Below are 20605 nucleotides of genomic sequence, written 5' to 3'. Positions count from 1 at the left end.
CCATAAAGGGCCCCTCTCCCACCTGTCACTTTTCCAGGCCTCCTACCAGAGGCCCACAGATGGAATACAGAAAAACAATGTGAATGGCACACATAAACAAACGCAAAGCTCTTACAGTTCAGCAGTTTCATCAGAAAACAACAAGACGCATAAAGGAATATGCTTGTTTTTCTTTGTTAAAAGGTTCCCATATTCCCTCCTACATTATTTGTAGGAGGGAATATTAGGTTTTGATAAGATGTGAGGAGATTGTATTCCCACAAGGATTCTGTTTACATATTCCTGAAGAAAGCCAAACAAAGAAGCTCTACTACATAAGCCATGAAGTTACAGTGCTTTAGAAGCAGTGCTCTAATCACAAGAAGCAAGACTTGGGACACAAAATGTGTCTAATAAGTTGCAAAAAAATGGAAAAATAACAACTTTATTAACATAGGAATGCTTCTAGTGTTTTAAGTCAATGATCAACCATTATTCTCTCATTTTGTTGACATAACCAAATTTATTCTGATTTTCTCATTTCTGTCTAACTCAAAGAAGTCTCAAAAGTCTCCTTTTTTGCATTTTACTATGGTATTGTTATTACACTTTGATTCTGTTTTAGTACAAGCACAAAATAACTCTTGGATTTTACCTTCCACATTATGGTCACTATGGCTCTCTGTCACTTGAGGATATACAAAAGTAACTGAGGAATATGTTTAAACAGTTCATGATTGATGATGCTTGTCTGTTTACCTTTAGAAGTGGAGTTTGATTTTGGTCACGTTGTGCTAACGAAAGCATGAAACAGAGCCTGTAAGATATGCATCAAAACCTTCATTTACACTAAACTCTGTGATCTCAGTCAATGTAAATTAGGTACAGTAGAAAAGTTAAACCTTTCACTTTTAATAATTTACTGAATTCCAGGTTGTGAAGTGTGTCTCCTTTTTAGAGGAGGGTTTAAAGCATAGAAACACAAATAGAGGCATTTTTGTACTATTCATTTGTCTTAATGTTAAAATATTTTAACAGGGAAGTAGTCAAACATTAAATCCGTTTCCACAATCGCCATCTTCACTTTTCACTAGAAAAGCAATCGACAACTTTAACTTTGCACAAGAAAACACAGGTACAGATTTCCTTCAACCTAAGCCCTTGATCCAGGGAGAGTAGTAAGCTCGGTTTAAAAGAAAATCAGCTAATATTGGATTTTGCTTTCTAGAGATACAAGAAATCAGCTAGTGTCTGAAATCAGTCCATTTTCAGCTTGCTAAACTATGACTGGGGACCAGAAAAATTGGATCTTGTTCAAATCAGTGCCTAAGTGCTACCAGGTTGCAGTAATAACAGCCTTCTGGGTGGGGGGTGTTACTGAGAGAAGAGCACTCAGCTATTTTAAGTATCAACAAGGTGTTTAAAAGTGAAGTCAAAGTACAAACAGATAGGTGAAAAGCTATTACAAAAGGAAACCACATTTTGTTGACAAATCTGCAGGTCATTTAGGCTAAAGAGAGAGCAAGAGAGAGCGAGAGTTCATCAGATAACATGAAGGCTAAACATGTTACAGTCAAAGATATTCTGTTTCATCTTTTTGAGCTTTTAAACAGACATCTGGAATCGCAGGAAGATTTGGATAGGCAGAGATTGCTGTTTGAGTAATGCTAGTCTAACAGTAATCGTTAATAAAATTTCAGCTCTAACATTTGTGTCATTGCTTGAAAATAGTAAAACCCTATTTCACAGCATTGCAATCTCTCTTCAGTTTAAATAGTTATTGACAGCATAAAAATGTGATTGCTTTTCTTATAACTCCTGATATTACATTTGTTAAAAAGAAATTAGAATCAGCAAACATTGGCATCAGCAAATCAAAGCTTTATAAAAATAGAAGATGGTAAATTGGCCCCAACATTCTTATCAGTGCATTTCTTTTGCTTTCCCTTTCAGCTCAAACATGTAATGCAAACAAAAGCAATGTGCGTTCTCTTTACAATATATGAGAATAAAAAAGAAATACATTTTATTTCTAATTTTTTCCTTAATGAATACAACTTCTGTATAACTACCAGAGAGCCCAGTGTGACTGGATGTGAGTATGCAATAGTCAGTGCTCTGTATGTGTAAGAGGATCTTGCTGCATACCCCAGCCTGCTTTGGACTTTGCCTTCGTCTTGTGCAGGCAGATGGGAGGAGACAACTACGCACTGCATGAGTTCAACTATGAAGAAAATGTTCAGATCCAGGCAGTCAAATCAATGCTCTTCATCAGATGACATAAAAATGTGCAGCTAAACTGGTGCTGACCACTATGGGTTTTTTTTTAATCAATCGGACCAATTCTAAAACAGTTAATGAAACCAAAAAGGGTTTAATCAAGAAAAGTTTGTATTTGCACGATTATTTAGAGTTAAATACCCTTATTCTTTTAGTCTCTATGGATTTGGTCTTGTGTTGATCTCTGTGCAAGCTGTGAGGTTTGTGTGCAGTCATAAGCAGAATGTTTGTGTATGAAAAGGGAGGGTTACTGGTAAGGCAAATAAGGGGTATGTATTGTTTCAACATCTTCAAACTAGTCTAACAACATCAGTGAAACGTAGCACCCGAATGAAAGAGTGATTTAGCCGTATTAATTGCACACCTTTCGTGCTGTTAGCTTTGTTGCCTACTTTACTTTAATAAAACCTCACAGTTCGTCCATTTTAAAGCCCTCTCCTCCATCTGTAAACACCAATGCATGCAGATTCTTTGATCTGACTCACTTGTCATGTGTCAGGGGTCAGAGAGTTGCACTTTCTCAAGCACACTATCTAAGCCAGTCACCAGAGCTCATGGACCCATCCCCCACTGCATGGCTGCTCCCCTCAGCATGCCCCCTACCCCCCAACTGCTTTTATGGCAAGCTTAGTGCTGTCAGTAAAGGTCAACTACACCTTTACCCCACAGAGGTCCTTGCCCTCACAGCACCAGCACCATTTCGTGACAGATATGGATGTTTTTAAGAGCAAACAGAGCCCAGAGCACCACTGTACCGTGACATAACCTTTATTTATCTATTTGTTCTCTTTACATAAAGCTGCTCACAGAGTAAATAGAATCAATAACCATGTCTTTACAGAAAAAAATTTATTGCTGAAACACATGTCTAATATTTTGGACTAATTTAAGATTATTTTATTGTTTTAAAAGCAACACTTGGGACCACACATGAAGTTAGTATTTAGTCTTCAGATAAGGCCATAATTATTCATACCCCAAGAATATTTATGTCAAACAAATTTTTGTATTTTAGCAACATGTTTCTTCTGACTGGAAGTAATATTAACGTTTTGGTATGACCCAGCCAGAGTCCTGACTTGAATGTGAATAAGAATCTCTGGAGAGAGCTAAAGATTAGGGTGATGACAAGGTGGCCTTCCAACCTCAAACAGTGGAGTTTATCAACAAAGAAAAATAGTGAAAATACCAGTGGAAACATGTAAACGTAATGGTTTAATTGCAGTAATGCCAATAAAGATATTACCAAGGATCAGAAGGTTATAAAAAATGTTTAACGCATCAATTTTATCTAAATCTTCATTTTTAATCTAATCTAAACTTGCCAGGGTATATCTGTGTATCTCTGTATATCTCTTTATTCAAGAAAAAGACAACTTTTAAAGCATAGATCCTTGCTATTTAAAAAGTAATCTTGAAAGTTAAAATATAATTATTTTTATGCATAAAGCAGTTTACCACATGGGGGGTCAAAATCATCCAATTCAAAGTACTTAGGGGCCACAAAATTAGATTTTTTTAAAATTAAAAGCACATTTCTTTATTTTGACCTTCGCAACAACAAACTAAAACAACATTTTAATGAAACATGCATCACGAATTCTTAAAATTGTATTTATTTAGCTATTGGATAACATTATATTGCTGAAGGATCTGAATCTTATGTTAAGGGTTTAGTCAATCACAAGAAGATTTTTCTAATTAGCTCCCCTGACAAATCTAAGAGGATAACACTTGCAAACCCACACATTGCTTGTGGTTTAACAAAGTTATGTATGTAGATTAAGCTTGAAGCAAAACTAGTTGCTTTCCAAGAGCAGCAAACACACCGAGGGTTCTGGCAGAGGTCATGCTCCAGGAAATTTGGAGACACATACGAAAATACTGGATGCAAGCAATATGCTGAGCAGAGATGTACCAGTCTTGTATAAATCAAAGGGAGTACTCCACTTGGAAAATAAAATGCTTTTCTATATCTATTGAATTAAAAAATAATAGGTTTCTGATCAAAAATAATATCCACCATATCTCTATCTGCACATTGAACTTAATTAACCCTTGGTTGGTAGATGATAAAATACAGTAGTTGTTGGCTGTTATCCAGAAGAGGCCTTTCGCAAGAGCGAAAATACATTTAGAAAGCATTACAACAAACACGACACAAGAGCTTTTACCAGAACAATGCTCAGGTTTACCGACAGAATTAGAGCGAGAATGTATGACAATTTAAGGTTTCTGTTTGGATGGATAGTGATCAAGAGAAGAGAAAACAGGGCCCAAGCACCATCGCCAATTCATACTCTCACGTCCTATTGCCATTTAATCCCAAACTTCTGTCATTTCGAACCCATGCACCTAACTATTTTCTAGGTAAAGTATTTTGATAGACAACGGAAATAGATAATCATAAAAATTCTTAAATCTGATGTATAATTTAATTCTATATTAACTTCTGAAGACTTTACATCACAACCCATTTCTATATGACGATTAAGGTTGCAAAATTGCAGGAATTTTCAAAGTTTGGAAATAACCATTCCAATGGATATTATGAGAATTACCAGGAATTTAAAATACTGAACGTTGGCTTTTTTAAGGGATTTTAAACATAGTCCAGGAAAATACATATTTTAGTATAATCTCAACTGAAACAATCAGATTTCATGCAAGTGTGCTCAGACAAATATATGGTCTTGAATCACATGCACACAGCAGGCTGCCTAATGAGGCCACGTCCCCTACATGTACTGTGCATTTCTCCACAACATAGACAGATGATTCCTGGAACCCTGGACTATAGAAGACATGTGTTTGAGTCAGTGGCCTACATTAACTGAAGCAAACTTTTATATTATTAGGTAAATAAATACAATTTCCAGGTAATTCCCATACATTTCCTTCAATACCCCAAATCTTCTTGGAAACTGCTAGTAGATATTTATTATAATACAAAATATGACTGAATCATCAGTTGTCAAAGCAGATATGAGATGTCCCCAAAGGGGGTACAAATTGATTTATAGTTGGTAAGCGTCCCATGGCGAGTGAAAGTAAAAAAGCTAAAGTTCATAATGGTGAAGAGGGGTGAAATGACAAGCCCCCTTTTACAGAAAAGTAGTGTCTGCTGTTTAAAGCAAGATAAACTTTATTTTGGAATTGATTATCCTGCTTAAACATCAACCTTTACTCAAGCTCTGTCATTGTCATATGAAATAAAGTCCAGCAAATAGAAGAGGAAGGAAACAAAATCGGTGAATTGCTATTATTTCAAGTCAGTACATAACAGGGAATAAAAATGATTTTAAAGACAAACTATTTTGTCTTTTCAGTAGGAGAAACACATTTGTATTCCATAATCGAATTCTATTGTATATAAACTCATCCCCAAGGTATATGTGTGGTTAAGTAAACCAAATAGGAAACGCTACAATTTCCATTTGCCATTGTTGAAATGAATTTATTGATTTTTTTTAACTAGAATTTGACACAAATACAGATAAATTAGTATTCTCATTATGTGTTTTTTAAATATTCATACAGTTTATTATATGTGCATTGCCTTGTGTTACCCTATGCAAATCAACGATGAGGGAAAGCAGAATATGTGATAGTAAGAAATAAAAAAGTTAACGGGGTAAAATATATTGTTAGCCAAAGCAATATTTATTTAAACAAAAAGCATCACTTCGCTCAATGTTTTCCTTTTTTAAACAGTGCCTGTGACTGGTGCAGAATGGAAATAAAGGGGTTGCAGGCTACAAATCACAGCAGTAGATAGGATCTAATAGTCAAAGATGTAAAACAGATTAGAATCCCTTATGTTTGGTTGATGTTTTTGTTGCGTATGTAGAGGCTATAAAAATAGCTTATGCTGCTCTAATTAATCTTAGATCATTATTTATTTTTAAAACGTCCCCATAATGCATGAATGGATTCTTTTTATTGTACAGGCTCAAACTAGATGCTAGACAAACATTTACAGACTTTTCCATAGACACACACAAAGTGTATGCACAACTGGACAAATACCACAAAGAAAGGGGAAGTGAATCTATAGTTTTGCTAGTAAAATACTTGAACTCAATGACTCGATCCAAAAGACATTGAACAAACTTGATTCAATTATCTACAACTGCAATTATATCAGTAGGTTGCTCTTTATAAAAAGGTGAATAGTGTTATATTTGTTTAGTTACAAAAAGAGTGTGTCTACTGTCACCATTGTGCACAGTTCCACTGTGAACATCATTAGGCACCAGCTGCAATAGGCACAGATGAACTCACAAGATCAATACTGGGTAATAGCAACACAAATCCAAACACTGACTTTGAATTATGTTGTGCAAGTGTGTCTACAAACAAATAAACGCTAGAAAGAATGTGTACTTCCCCATTTCTCTGCTGTGTATAAACTACATTTGCAGTGAATGCTGCAGCACTCACAAGCGTTTGTAAAATAATAACAGGGAGAGTGAGAGAAAGAGAAAGGAGAGAGAGAGAAAAGAGAGAGAAAAAAAGAGAGAGAGAGAGGTAGGATTAGTTTGACAAAGCCAGTGTTTATATCATTCAACCTTAATCCATCAGCCTTTAATCTGTCATACAAACAAATAGAAATAAGTCATACCGCCAAAAGATGAACGATATTATTTTCCTTTTTAAATGTCATCTCTATTACGTTTTAATCAAAGGATTTTAAAATTAACTCAGATTTTAATCTTTAAAGGTAAGTGGACCCTCCAGACCTTCATGTAGTTCATGCAAACAAAAATCTCACAATAATGAGAAGAATAAGAGAAAGACTAAAACTTGTCAGGGCATTGCATTGTTCACTTGCTTTTTATTTGCTTTAAGGAACATTTGATTTTAATTTCCCTACTGTCAAACCTCAAATTTAACACAAAAAGCATGCAAATTTGTTTGCAGGAGATCTATTCATTGGTTCTATCCCATTTGGTGTAAGCCTGTAATAGGCTTGAACATGGCAGTGGCAACAGGAAGAGCCGACACTCATCCCGGTCAATTAAAACACCAGAAATTCCATGCTGATCACACGGAAAACTAATTTAGAACAACTAGTTTCTACAAACAATAAGGACATTGTGTTCTAGAAAAGAAATTTTATGCTTTTTCCATTTGAAACTAATATATAAAAATTATAACCACAACAACAACAGACGAATACAATCTAGGACCTGGCTATTTGTTTAAAACTCACGTGCTGATGGCTGCATTATTTGTGTTTTCACTTAAGCTTTTGTCACCAGCAATTCTCTTGAAGCTGTAGACAGTGTAGACAATGACTCTGCATTTCAGGACCTACATGATCAGATTCTGCATGATCACTCTCTGGGATCAGAGACAGTCAAACAACATTAAGAAAGATAACGAAGCATTAGTATCTTTTGGAGCTGTCTTTGCTGCCTGCTTCACCTCTACCTGAGCCGGCAGATGAAGTGACATCGCCTCAGGTTACATTACGCTATAAGGGTAGAAACCTCATTGAAGCAACAAGTGTTGGGTGTGAAAATGACTGAAGGTGGGGAAGGCAATACTGGATTACAAATTGGCTTTAAAGTTACACCACATATGCCTCTTTAAAAATAAACAGGGCAAGTGGATTTTTATCACCCTCCAGTTAACCTGAGAGATGAGATGTGCAGCGCCTTGCAATCATAGTAAAACCCCCTAAACATCTTCATATTTTACAATACTACAATAAACTTTAATATATTTCTAGCAATAGACTTAAATGGATTTAAGTCTGCACATTGACTGGGCCATTTTAACACATGGATTTGTTTAGATCTAAACCAGTCCATTGTAGTTCTAGCCCTAGTTTCAAGTCTTTTGCAGCTTCTGACAGGCTTTCTTCCAGGTTTGTCTTGTATTTAGCTTTATCCAACTTCCCACCAAGTGTCAAAAGCTTCCCTGCTCCTGCTGAATAAAACATCCTAGGTGAGTGTTAGTTTAACCTCCATACATTGTGTTTTGTAGGTAGGCCACAAAGTTCCGTTTTGGTCTCATCGGACCAGTGCACCCTCTTCTATGTTTTTGCAGTCTCCACAGTATGGCTTGTAGCAAACTGCAAATAACATTCTCCTTGCATTTCTTCCATAAAAGTCCTTATGGAATGCATGACTTATAGTTGTAATGTTAATAGATGCTCCTACCTGAACTGTGAATCTCTGCAGCTCCTCCAGAGTTATGGACCTTTTGGCGACTTCCCTTGGTAATGCTATCCTTGAATGGTCAGTTTTGAAGAAAGTCATGCCTTCATAGGTTTGCAGTTGTGCCATATTCTTTCCCTCTGTAAAATGTCCAAAGCCTGGGAAATTGTTTTCTAACCTAAGCCTGCTTTAATCCTCTTGACAACTGTATTCCTTGGTCTTCATGATGGTGTTTGGTCACTAACGTTTTCTGATAAACCTCTGAGTTCTTCACAGACCAGTTGGATTTATAATTTGATTTAACTACACACTGGTGGAATTCATTTACTAATTAGAGGACTTCTGAAGGCCTTTGTTTGCACTGGGCTTTATTTAGTGGTGTAAAAATACACAGAGGCTAAATACAAATGTTTCCCTATCTGTCCAATGCCACTTTGTGCTGGTTAATCACATAAAATACACTAAAGTTTGGGGTTGCAATCTGACAAAATTTTGCAGAGGTTCAAATGGAATCAATACTTTTGCAAGGCACAGTAACACAGCGGTTGACTTGCTATTGATTCTGCAGTACTGGTGTTTTCGAGACAGAACAAAGTTACAGAAGCCAATTAATTTTCAGTGAAGCTTTGCAACTAATTAGTACCTGCACTTCTCTCTAATCTGTAATATCATAACCTGATCCCTGTACATGCTGACAAAGCAAAGACACTGGTGTTTGTTTACTGTATACTCCATCATGGGCAATTTTATTTGTTTTATACATTTTATTTTTATATTAGAAATCAAAACAGTGTATATCCAGCTCAGGTTACTTATCAGCATTCTCTGCCTTGGGTTGAACTAATTATCAGGGATTGATTTCATGCAAAGGATAAGAAAAGATGAGAAAATTAGAAATACTTGCAAAGATTTTGCAACATTCATTAAAGCTAGAGATGTAGAGCATCTAGTGAGCAGAACGGGTCAATTTTCAGTTTTATGGGCCTTGACTGGTAACCAGTCAGTTGGAAACTAGAACAAAACCTGATATTTTTCCAAACAGTGAATGCAGCACACTTAAGTCTTAACACTGACAACATTGTTCAGTGTGGAAGCTGTTACTGCAAGAAGAACAATCAAAGTTAGCTTTTTTCAGCATTGGTGCAAACTGCACTAATCGCTATTAACAGATACTTAAGACAGTTTATGATGTCAACTCAGTTTTCTTTGTTTTAAATGAGTAAAACACCTAATGTAAAATAACTAAAGAATATTCTTTTCTTCTAGCAGGAAGCTTAGAAAAACATACTTTTAACACAGTTAACTGTAGTTTTTCAAGCTTAATGAGAATCAGCCAACATTGATTAGCTTTACAGAAACCAGAGGCTGAAGTATTTGAAGTTTTATAGTAATCCAAACCTTGCAATAGAGCTGTAGGTGTCATATCTAGCCAGTGAATAAAAATGGCAAGTCACTTTCTAGTGCATCTTTGCATGATAAATAAACTGACTCAAAGTAGGCCAGTAGGTCACCTTAAGTCATGACCCGCAGAGGGCAAAAAAAATTTAAAAAAACTGTTACTGTATCAATTCCCTATATTCAGATTCTGAAACGTGAACATTTCAAGTCTTACGATGCATTTCTGTTAACTTCATTTAAAGTGTATCTTTACAAACACAACAAGCATAATTGCATCACTTTTAAACATTACTGACTGCTATACATTGGGCTTTTTAAAAGGTCACTCCTCTTTTTCCGTTTATTAAAACCTCCACATTATCTCTTTTAGGGCATCAGATAAGCCATTTGTTTATAAAATTCATGCATGAGAAATTAAGTATGACTCAGCCTTAGGCTTTAATAAAAGATTGAGTAGGTTGTCCAATGTTTCCCTCTTACTTTAAACTTAGGACAAATATTTTATTGAGAAATTTACTTTAAATCGACCAACCTAACAAACCACTCAACATAACAATTTTATAAGCCTAGAAATTTAAGTGATAAATATCTGAGGCCTGTCAAAAAGACAGAATAAAACATCTATGCATAATTCTCCAAAGTTCTTTATGGAGTTCCTGAAAAAGCATTTTGCAGTTTCTCATAAGTTTGATTCCTGAGCAGTGTTTTTGAGGGATGATAGTCACCCTGCCCACCAACCTAGACCTGTACTCAATTCACTGCAGGGAATTTGAGTACAGTTATACTCAAATAATGCAAAAAGTAATTACAGAAGGAGAACATTGGATTACGGAAGGAACGCTGAGACAGGTGGAGGTAAAATCTCATAGAATAGGCAATGACACCATGGAGAATTATTTAACCAATGGAAATCAAAGAGGAGTTTCATGCAGAGCTGCCAGGGTCATTGGACAGCAGTTTACACTGTGAATGCCAACAATCAACAACCTTATTTGACAGATGGATCAGAGCACTACTGGCCTAGACCAGACTGAAAGCTCTTGGTCACATGACCAGTGGATTAGTATTAGCCCAACTGAAAGGGGGAGGAGGTTACTGTGCATTGCACCACATGCTTCCTGATCACTTCCCCTTAAGTATCTTTCCCTTTCTGTTTCAGTCTGCAAAGGTCTTATTCTTGTTGCTCCACAAGAACTTATATTCCATGGTTCCAATAACTTTTATATCCCTTTCACTTCTCACAGGAAGCTTTGTGGTAGTCATTAATGATTCTGACATGACTCATAGCTCAGTCAGATCAATACCTCCGCTGTAATCTGCTAACCTTAAGCAGCTCATAATGTCAAGAAAAAGGAAACCTATTTGAGTTTCACACAGAAGCCAAAAAAACATATTTAGTGGAAAATATTCAAATGTATGACCTAAGTAGACAACAGCTTATAAATAAATAAACCTATGAACAGTGAGCATATCTACCTATTTTGACTACCATTGTTAGCCTTTTCCAGCTTTACTGGTTCCAACATTAATCTGGCAGGGGTGAGTTTAAAAACTGAGAAGCACTCAGAAACTAAAAGACAAGCCATGCTGTGAGCTCATGAAACAACAAGCTTGTTCTTTTTTTGTTTTTCTTTGCTTATTCCTTCTTCATCTGGATCTTGCTGTCAGGGACAAAATGTGCCAGTCAGCTCAGGTCAGTCAGGCAAGCCATGTTCCCATACCTTTTTTTTTTAAGCGAAGACCAATGAAAATCCTACATCCCCATTGCATTATGTACTGCAGCGAAAGGGGAAAACAGTGCTTGCCAACAAGGTCAAACGCAACTGAAAGCAGAGAATATCATTTTCAAGAGATTGCAGTTACAGTGAAGTGTTCTATTAAATGCAAGAGTAAATTGAAACATTTCTATAAAAAATAAACTCACATGGAAAAAAGTAATTTGAAATGCCTTTGCAATCTGTGCAAAGCACAGTGAAAAAATACAGGTAAAACTCTGCAGTCCAAAATGGCATAATAATAAACTCTGTGCTTGGTGGTGCTGATTGAGTTTTGTTTTTTTGTTTGTCTAAAACAAATTATCAATGCCATCCTGATTGTAGCGGTGCCAAAATTTATAGAGCCAAATAAAATAAAATAACACAAAAATATCAGGCAGAAACAATTTTAAATAAAAGAAGTGCACATGCGCAGAGAGCACAACGTTTTCTTTTAAATGACACAGAAACTTCAAAGCAAGTGTGACATTTAAAACTGCGTTTGTGAGCTGGCACCAGTACGAAGGTCTTCATTCACCAGTCGCACTTTGCAACTTTCACAACCAGCTTTGCACTGACTTTTACGAGCCGTCCTTTCATACTTTTTACACTCACCACATTTTCAATTAAAAAGTGCAAACAAACAAGGAAGGATCTGTTATGCAATATCATGTAACTGGCAGTTGGAGCTGAAATGATTTACACATGACAATGGCATCATGAACTTTTGCTTTACGTGTCTGACTCTTTTAGAATTTCAATAATCGAGGTTATATATACAGATCAAGACTTTGTTTTAATTTGGCACAAGGAGGGATTGAGGTTCCAGTTGCACTACAGAAAAAAACAAAAACCTATTTATACAAAGTCATTATTATTGATCATTACTGTCATCAGTAAGGGAAATATGGCAAGGTGGAAGAAGAGTAGTCGTCCTGTTAGAGTCCTTGGGCAAGACATGCCTACCCATATGTGTCAGAGTATGAATATTTGAGAGCGAGGACGGGTGAACAGGACGCAAAGTAGCGCTTTTATGAATGAAAACATGATGAATAAATTATCGCTATTTGCTGTTGTGATTTTTTTATCATCCATAGCAGTTTCATAGTTTCTAGTTTCAAAGTAAATGTGCTTATGGAACAAAATATAATGTATTTAATACAATTTTGCTCTTTGAAGATTAACACTGGTTATTAGGTCAGGCTATTAGTTACTGTTTCCAACCTGCAGTCCACTGCTTACCAGACGTACTCCACGCAGCTTGCTAACTGTAGCCTACTTTTTTTTATTTTTATTAAAACTTCAGATGTGTTTGTTTCCACTGCATGACTAGCCATAGTTTTGGCAATAAGAAATATTTCTAACAGCTGAATTTCTTCTTGTAAAATACAATAATGTGCCGAAGCCCTCTTTCAACTAGCTGGTCGGTGGCACACAGCAACATGTGGGGGAGGGGTAGCACTTATTTATTCAGGAGAGCACTCTGGTCACTTTCTCAGTCATGTAATAACTGAAAGAACATTAAACTGTGGGTGAAACAGTAACATTTTCAAGCTTAGTAGTTGTAGTTAGAAAATAATAGTTATAAATAATTGGTATTAAAATATAGAGCATTAAGAAAATGATAAATACTACAAGTTTATTTATTATGCAGAAATTATTCCGGCAATTACCATTATTACCATAAAAAGGAAAATTCTAGCGGGAGAAAGAACAGGGTGGGATAAATAAAGTTACTACTGAAGTAAGCCCTTGACGCCTCTTGACTGCAGAGATTACATTTGTCCAGGGACGTGCACAGATAGACACTAGGTGGTGCTAGAGCACCTGCCCTTTTATCCTATGGACAAAAAAGTGGCCTCCTGAAATCTTTTTTTTTTTTTTTTACAGTGTATAGTGTGGGGCCCAAGGTAAAATTTCTGAATTTAAAGGCCTATAATACCAGTGCCCCACGTTTTTGAAATTTTGAGCGACAACTACCACACTGCCTCACCCACGGACATACATGTCCCGCCTCGTGTGTCTCTCAACGGAGACGGGCAGCGAGCAGAGCGGAGAGGTGGACGTGCGCTGGTCCAGCTTACCTCTTCTCTCCTTTCCTCCGCTGTCAGATAGAGACCTGCCCTGCCGACAGCCCCACTAACCATCCAGGTAGCAAACAAAACGAATGTATTTGCTTCCTAAATTTCAGATGAAAAAGTTAAAACTTCACCTGCCACCACTTTATCTAAACAGAACAGGCCAATCGATGGCATACCTTTACCCGCTATGTCTTCTATGGCCGCCACCAGGTGCTAGGAGAATGTCTACGATTTAACTCTTAGATTAAATTAGAATAAATAAATAAATTCAAATCTATCTCATAAATGTACATATTACATTTGCTATTATGGTCCCTGATGACTTCTGTTTGACTCATGTTTTTTTTTTTATTGCAAATACGGCCAAATGAGCTGGTTACCATTACAATTCATACACTACTAAAATACCTTTAATAAAGTTCAGTAAATGTGGGGCATGTAGGCTAAGTTGTATTTTCTACTTCTGTGTGTGTAAAAATGATGATGTGATCAGAATATTTTAATTTCTAAATAGCAGACATCTTATCAGTTCTCAGGACTTGTAATCTCATTACAGGTCCTTCTCAAAATATTAGCATATTGTGATAAAGTTCATTATTTTCCATAATGTCATGATGAAAATTTAACTTTCATATATTTTAGATTCATTGCACATTAACTGAAATATTTCAGGTCTTTTATTGTCTTAATACGGATGATTTTGGCATACAGCTCATGAAAACCCAAAATTCCTATCTCACAAAATTAGCATATCATTAAAAGGGTCTCTAAACGAGCTATGAACCTAATCATCTGAATCAACGAGTTAACTCTAAACACCTGCAAAAGATTCCTGAGGCCTTTAAAACTCCCAGCCTGGTTCATCACTCAAAACCCCAATCATGGGTAAGACTGCCGACCTGACTGCTGTCCAGAAGGCCACTATTGACACCCTCAAGCAAGAGGGTAAGACACAGAAAGAAATTTCTGAACAAATAGGCTGTTCCCAGAGTGCTGTATCAAGGCACCTCAGTGGGAAGTCTGTGGGAAGGAAAAAGTGTGGCAGAAAACGCTGAACAACGAGAAGAGGTGACCGGACCCTGAGGAAGATTGTGGAGAAGGGCCGATTCCAGACCTTGGGGGACCTGCGGAAGCAGTGGACTGAGTCTGGAGTAGAAACATCCAGAGCCACCGTGCACAGGCGTGTGCAGGAAATGGGCTACAGGTGCCGCATTCCCCAGGTCAAGCCACTTTTGAACCAGAAACAGCGGCAGAAGCGCCTGACCTGGGCTACAGAGAAGCAGCACTGGACTGTTGCTCAGTGGTCCAAAGTACTTTTTTCAGATGAAAGCAAATTCTGCATGTCATTCGGAAATCAAGGTGCCAGAGTCTGGAGGAAGACTGGGGAGAAGGAAATGCCAAAATGCCAGAAGTCCAGTGTCAAGTACCCACAGTCAGTGATGGTCTGGGGTGCCGTGTCAGCTGCTGGTGTTGGTCCACTGTGTTTTATCAAGGGCAGGGTCAATGCAGCTAGCTATCAGGAGATTTTGGAGCACTTCATGCTTCCATCTGCTGAAAAGCTTTATGGAGATGAAGATTTCATTTTTCAGCACGACCTGGCACCAGCTCACAGTGCCAAAACCACTGGTAAATAGTTTACTGACCATGGTATCACTGTGCTCAATTGGCCTGCCAACTCTCCTGACCTGAACCCCATAGAGAATCTGTGGGATATTGTGAAGAGAACGTTGAGAGACTCAAGACCCAACACTCTGGATGAGCTAAAGGCCGCTATCGAAGCATCCTGGGCCTCCATAAGACCTCAGCAGTGCCACAGGCTGATTGCCTCCATGCCACGCCGCATTGAAGCAGTCATTTCTGCAAAAGGATTCCCGACCAAGTATTGAGTGCATAACTGTACATGATTATTTGAAGGTTGACGTTTTCTGTATTAAAAACACTTTTCTTTTATTGGTCGGATGAAATATGCTACTTTTGTGAGATAGGAATTTTGGGTTTTCATGAGCTGTATGCCAAAATCATCCATATTAAGACAATAAAAGACCTGAAATATTTCAGTTGGTGTGCAATGAATCTAAAATATATGAATGTTACATTTTCATCATGACATTATGGAAAATAATGAACTTTATCACAATATGCTCATATTTTGAGAAGGATCTGTAATTTTTATTCTCTAAGAATAATTTCTGTCATAAATCACACTGGCTACATGCAGAAGTATAGATGGTTCTTCTTATGATCATATTCTCTGCTGTTGGTTTCATTTTGACTATAAAGATTTTATAACTCATTTTCGGGGTATAGTTGATTGACACTGCAGAATGGTCACTGGTTCCTCACATTTCTGAAGATAACTCATTTAGTGTGACCTACATGGTAAATTTGGCAGTGTAACTTGCTTTGCTACAACATACGGTTATTTGGTGCAGAAGACATTTTGTGATAAAAGTACAGAATGATATAGTCAAGACAAACACGTTGTGCTCAGTGGGTAAAAAGAGAAAAAAAGATGGATAACGTAAGTTTCAAATTTGATTCAGGAAGTTCAGGTTAAAGGCTGGTTGTGAATCAGTAATCTAACTTTAAATCAATCAATGATAATTTTGTTGCCTTATTAATCTTAAGAATTTTGTAAAATGCATTGTTGTTTTGAGTTTTCTTTCCTGGGTGGTCATTTCCCTACATCCCACAGTACAGTTCGTTAAGTGGGTGCTTAGTAATACATATAAATTATGTTCATGCTGTACCTGTAATAAATCTCACACTACAAAGGCAACGACAGCTCCATGTGCCGCACAAGGCAAGGTGCCCTTTTTTACCACTTGAGCACCTGCCCCCCAAAATGTCTGTGCACGCCACTGCATTTGTCCGCAACACATGGAGCAGTTTATGTTCATATTTCATCTTCAGACCTGACGCCCCTTATAATGGAAGCTAGAGGCTGGGGGGAGAAAACTTTTAGATAGATATTAGAAAAATAAACTATAACAATCTGACAGTTACATCAGTCATACAAGATAGTCGCATAAGCTTAATATTGTTTTTCAGTAAGATTATAGAGTCATAAATGTGATAGTAATATGCCATCAAAGACAGGGTTATAGTAAACTTACAGGCTGCGCGGTCACACAATCAGCCTGTGAGAATACAGACAGGATATATTGCTGGGATTCGGCTCTCAGGAGAACCTGCCTGTTGATTCAAAGAGCGCAGAGAATCCGAAGTACCCCGTAAACAAACTCAAACGCAGCCTGTTCCACATGCACGGAGGCTCTTTCGCAGCGTCTCCAGATGGAGAAGCGCTGTCGCACTCGCAGTTTGTTTACAAAGCGCTGTCAGAATATCATTTCGCAACGTAGAGCGTCAAAAAAAAAAAAAAAAAAGAAAAGAAAAAAAGAGGGGCACGGATCGAGGACGTCCATCTCCTTCCCAGATGAAGATAGAAAACGCTTTTCAAATGAGAATCAGCAAACTGCGGCACTCACCTCTGTGGAGCGACGAAAGTTGTTGTCCTTTTTCATAAAATGAGGGGAAGAGTCTACAGCGACGAGATCAGCCTCCGGCAGGAATTTCTCCGTTAGTCAGTTCCCAGCAGTTCGCCGTACAGTTCACGGCTCTCTGTCTGACTCTGACTCTCTCTGACACACCGCCCACTTCCGGCGGTTCCTCTACGTCTGACGGTTTCTACGGATCGCTGATGACTGACTCTCGAGAAGTGGCGGCCTGATGTTAGTTATTAACCTCGGGTCAGCACATAATTAAATGGTCACTTATTATAAGAGTGCCTCATTTTTAAAGTGCGGTGAAAAATAAACTTGCGTGACTAGTGTGGGGGCGTTTCATTTGAGTTTTGCTCTTAAACTTTATCCCATACTACACATGACTAAATATTGTCAAATTATATTGCCCGCGTCGTAATTAGATGCTAGAACAATAACAACAACAAATACAACATGGTAATATTATTATTAATAACAACAACAATAGTTATTATTATAATTTGAATAATTTACTAAAAGACACAAAAAAATGTATCCAGCACTCTCGAAACGCTCATCCCGTTACAGTGTACGGTGGCGCCCCCTGGTGTTAATATTGAGAGTTTCACTCTAAAGCCAATTATGAACACAAATGCCGCTTTTATAACAGGTTGTCCTGCTTTTCCATGTAATAATTAATTATGTTGTTTTTAATTAAGGTTTTTTTTAAGAGCCCAAGGGGAACAATTTGCGTCTTAGTTAAGGAGTAGTTAACTCGTGCTCTGTTTGTTTTTCATCAATATTATTTTGGTAAATTAGGGACAGAATTAAACAAGGTAGCTGAAAACATAAAGATTAGGTAGCTAGGTAGCTGAAAATATAAAAAAAAATAAGGATAAACCTTCAAAATTAATTGGTCTACAACACACAAACAGAATCACACACAAGGTCACCACTGAGGTTTATTAAGGGATAAACAAGTCTGTTCAGTTCAATTGCATGATTTTATTCCAAAAAGGGTTCATGGTGCTGACAGCCTTTCAATATGTGCATAAAATCTGAAAAAAAGAGGATAGTTGATAAGCCCTTGTCAGCAGCAGATACACAGATGAACAGTAAGTCCTGGGAGATTCAGCAGCTAACAGCTGCTTTATTGGACTTAAAATACATTTTCATATGTATTAAACAGTGTGAACAATAATCATTTTTAGAGATATATAGAAAGAAAGAGCAGCAAATTTTGTCTGACAGCAAAGAGCCCAAACAACAGATCATGGATAGGTTTTCTATTTTTATATGTAGGTACTTTTTCTGCCTGAATCATGTAGCTAAAAGTTAATTTCCAGAAATAAAATAAAATCCCAAACAATCCAGAAATTTAAAAAAAACCTATATTTAAAAAGACATTAAAATGAAAATCCACCTAAGCACCAAAGATATGTTGTAAGATCTTTTAAATTGAGACAATAAAAATGTACAATAAATTAAATAAAATCTTGCCACAATATATTTCTGTTAGCTGTTCAATTTTAAGTGATCGATTTGCTCATATTATTGAATATAACTGACTTGGATTAAGCCTTCATGTGACAACAGCATATGGTAGAAAGATAGTTTCATAGTTTTTCGCACACCTGGCCTAAAAAAGCCCAGGGTTTGTTGCGTTGACTGTAACAGTTGTAACAAAAGGTCTTATGACATCATCTTCTAAAACCTATGTCAAAAGTGATCATTTTTAGTCGCATTCATGCTCTCTCAGTCAGACTCACAAACCCCCAGCAGAGATGCAGCCTGATTCTCCAGTTTGATTGGCTGTGGGCCAGAGCTGAAAGGTGACAGTTGCTTCCTTAGACAGCTGAGTCAGCAGCTGCTGACGGTAATAGTTGTGCATCTCAACACCTCCTCGCAACAGTCTGTTTTTATTTCCTCTACCCAAAACAAAATGCACATGAGAAGTGAGGTGGTGCCATCAAAATAGGCAGAGGATTAATCATACAGAACCTGCCTTCTTTGTGTTTCCTAGTTTCACCTCAGCGCTCATGCTTTCATGATAGGACTCATGGGTATACCAGCAGGCCCAAAGCTGCTGATCGTATCATTTCTGTGTTAAAGAGGCAGATAAAAAGATGGGGCAAACACACACACACACACAGCTGGGAGTTTCCAGTTAGGGAAGTCCACTGAAAATGAGAGATTTATCATCAAAGATTGAGAGAAACCATCACAGCAATAGAAAGTACAGTGACAGCTTCTTTCAAAGGTGACTTATTTAAATCATAATTCATTTGGGTAACTTCTGTTTGATCTTCACTCGCCACAGTCAAAATCAAGAAATTCAAGGTTTAAAGCGGTCCTGTTTAGAACTGGTTTCAGTATATCTGTTTATTCCAAACTGAAGGTTAGTCTAAAATATTGATTTAAAAAAATACATTAAGTTTAGTTTTCTATACAGATGTAGATTTACATACACTTAAGAGAACAGTAACACCAGTGCATGATGCTGCCAACACCATGTTTTACTGTGGGTATGACGTTTCGCTGGTGCCGTTTTTTGGTGGCATTTGAAATCGTGGCCAAAAATTCAGATTTGGTTTCATCACATAATAACATACTGATGTACAATATTTTTGGAGAATTAGGTCAGGACTAGATGTTTTCTAAGGAAGTACAACCCCACTCAGTCAACAAGGGATTGTCCTCACATGTAAAACTTAAATCAGTGACAGGTTATAGACCAATTTACCTTTTCAAACTCATCAATTAGGGAGAAATGTTAAGTTTTAGAAATGTCATTCTTGTTCCAAATTTTTGATTGACGACTAAATGCTAGAATTATGGTTCAACAGTTTTAAATTAAGGGTGTGCACACTTATGCAACCGTTATTTTGGCTTTATTTTGTCGTCCAACATGTCTTTTGTTTTTACTGTAATTGTCACAATAATGGTGGAGAAAGTTCTGAAATTATTCATCGAAGCCGGCATGGTAACTGGGTGGCTCAACTTTCCACATTCGCTCTTCACTCAACATTTTATCACTCCAATTTGAGGAGTGATAGCCAAAGTCATCTTGCACTTCCATATTAAAAATCTAGTTTTCCTAATTCAAATTTATGTTCCATTTTTAACATTTTAATGCAATAGAAAGCATTGTAAATGTCAGCCTTTATTGTTATATTGCAAACATCAAAACCAACCATAAAAATAAAAATACAGCAAAACAATTTTCCAAAAATATTTTTTATATAAAACGATATTCTCCAATTTATAGTAAAGGATGCAAAAAGTCCTGCAGACTTCATGGTCTGTGTGTGACTGACAAGTTCTGTGTAATATACTAGACCACATCATAAATGTTTGCACTTTTACATAGCCGAGTTAAATATTTCTATGAATAAGGCCAGTACTTTTAATGCATCCGGAGTCATTGCTCAGTTCTTTAAAACATTTTTTAGTAGTTCTGCCCA

At 37.0% G+C, this 20605-nt stretch overlaps 1 protein-coding gene across 2 annotated transcripts in view; it reads right to left on the bottom strand.

The window, feature by feature from the left end:
* The window catches only part of LOC124864740 (signal transducer and activator of transcription 5B-like), an 88806-nt gene extending 71487 nt beyond the window's left edge, over positions 1-17319 (bottom strand). Inside the window, exon 1 of one of the 2 annotated variants that reach the window (XM_047359631.1) lies at positions 17148-17319. The gene's annotated coding sequence lies outside the window, so the exon portion shown is untranslated. Of the gene's footprint in view, positions 1-16775; positions 16915-17147 lie in introns of those variants that run through there. The other variant, XM_047359632.1, reaches the window with a different exon arrangement.
* Between the last annotated feature and the right edge of the window lie 3286 nt (positions 17320-20605).

This window comes from Girardinichthys multiradiatus, chromosome Y (genome assembly GCF_021462225.1).
Source record: "Girardinichthys multiradiatus isolate DD_20200921_A chromosome Y, DD_fGirMul_XY1, whole genome shotgun sequence".
Taxonomy (NCBI): Eukaryota; Metazoa; Chordata; class Actinopteri; order Cyprinodontiformes; family Goodeidae; genus Girardinichthys; species Girardinichthys multiradiatus.
This window is presented reverse-complemented; position numbering and strand designations above follow the sequence as displayed.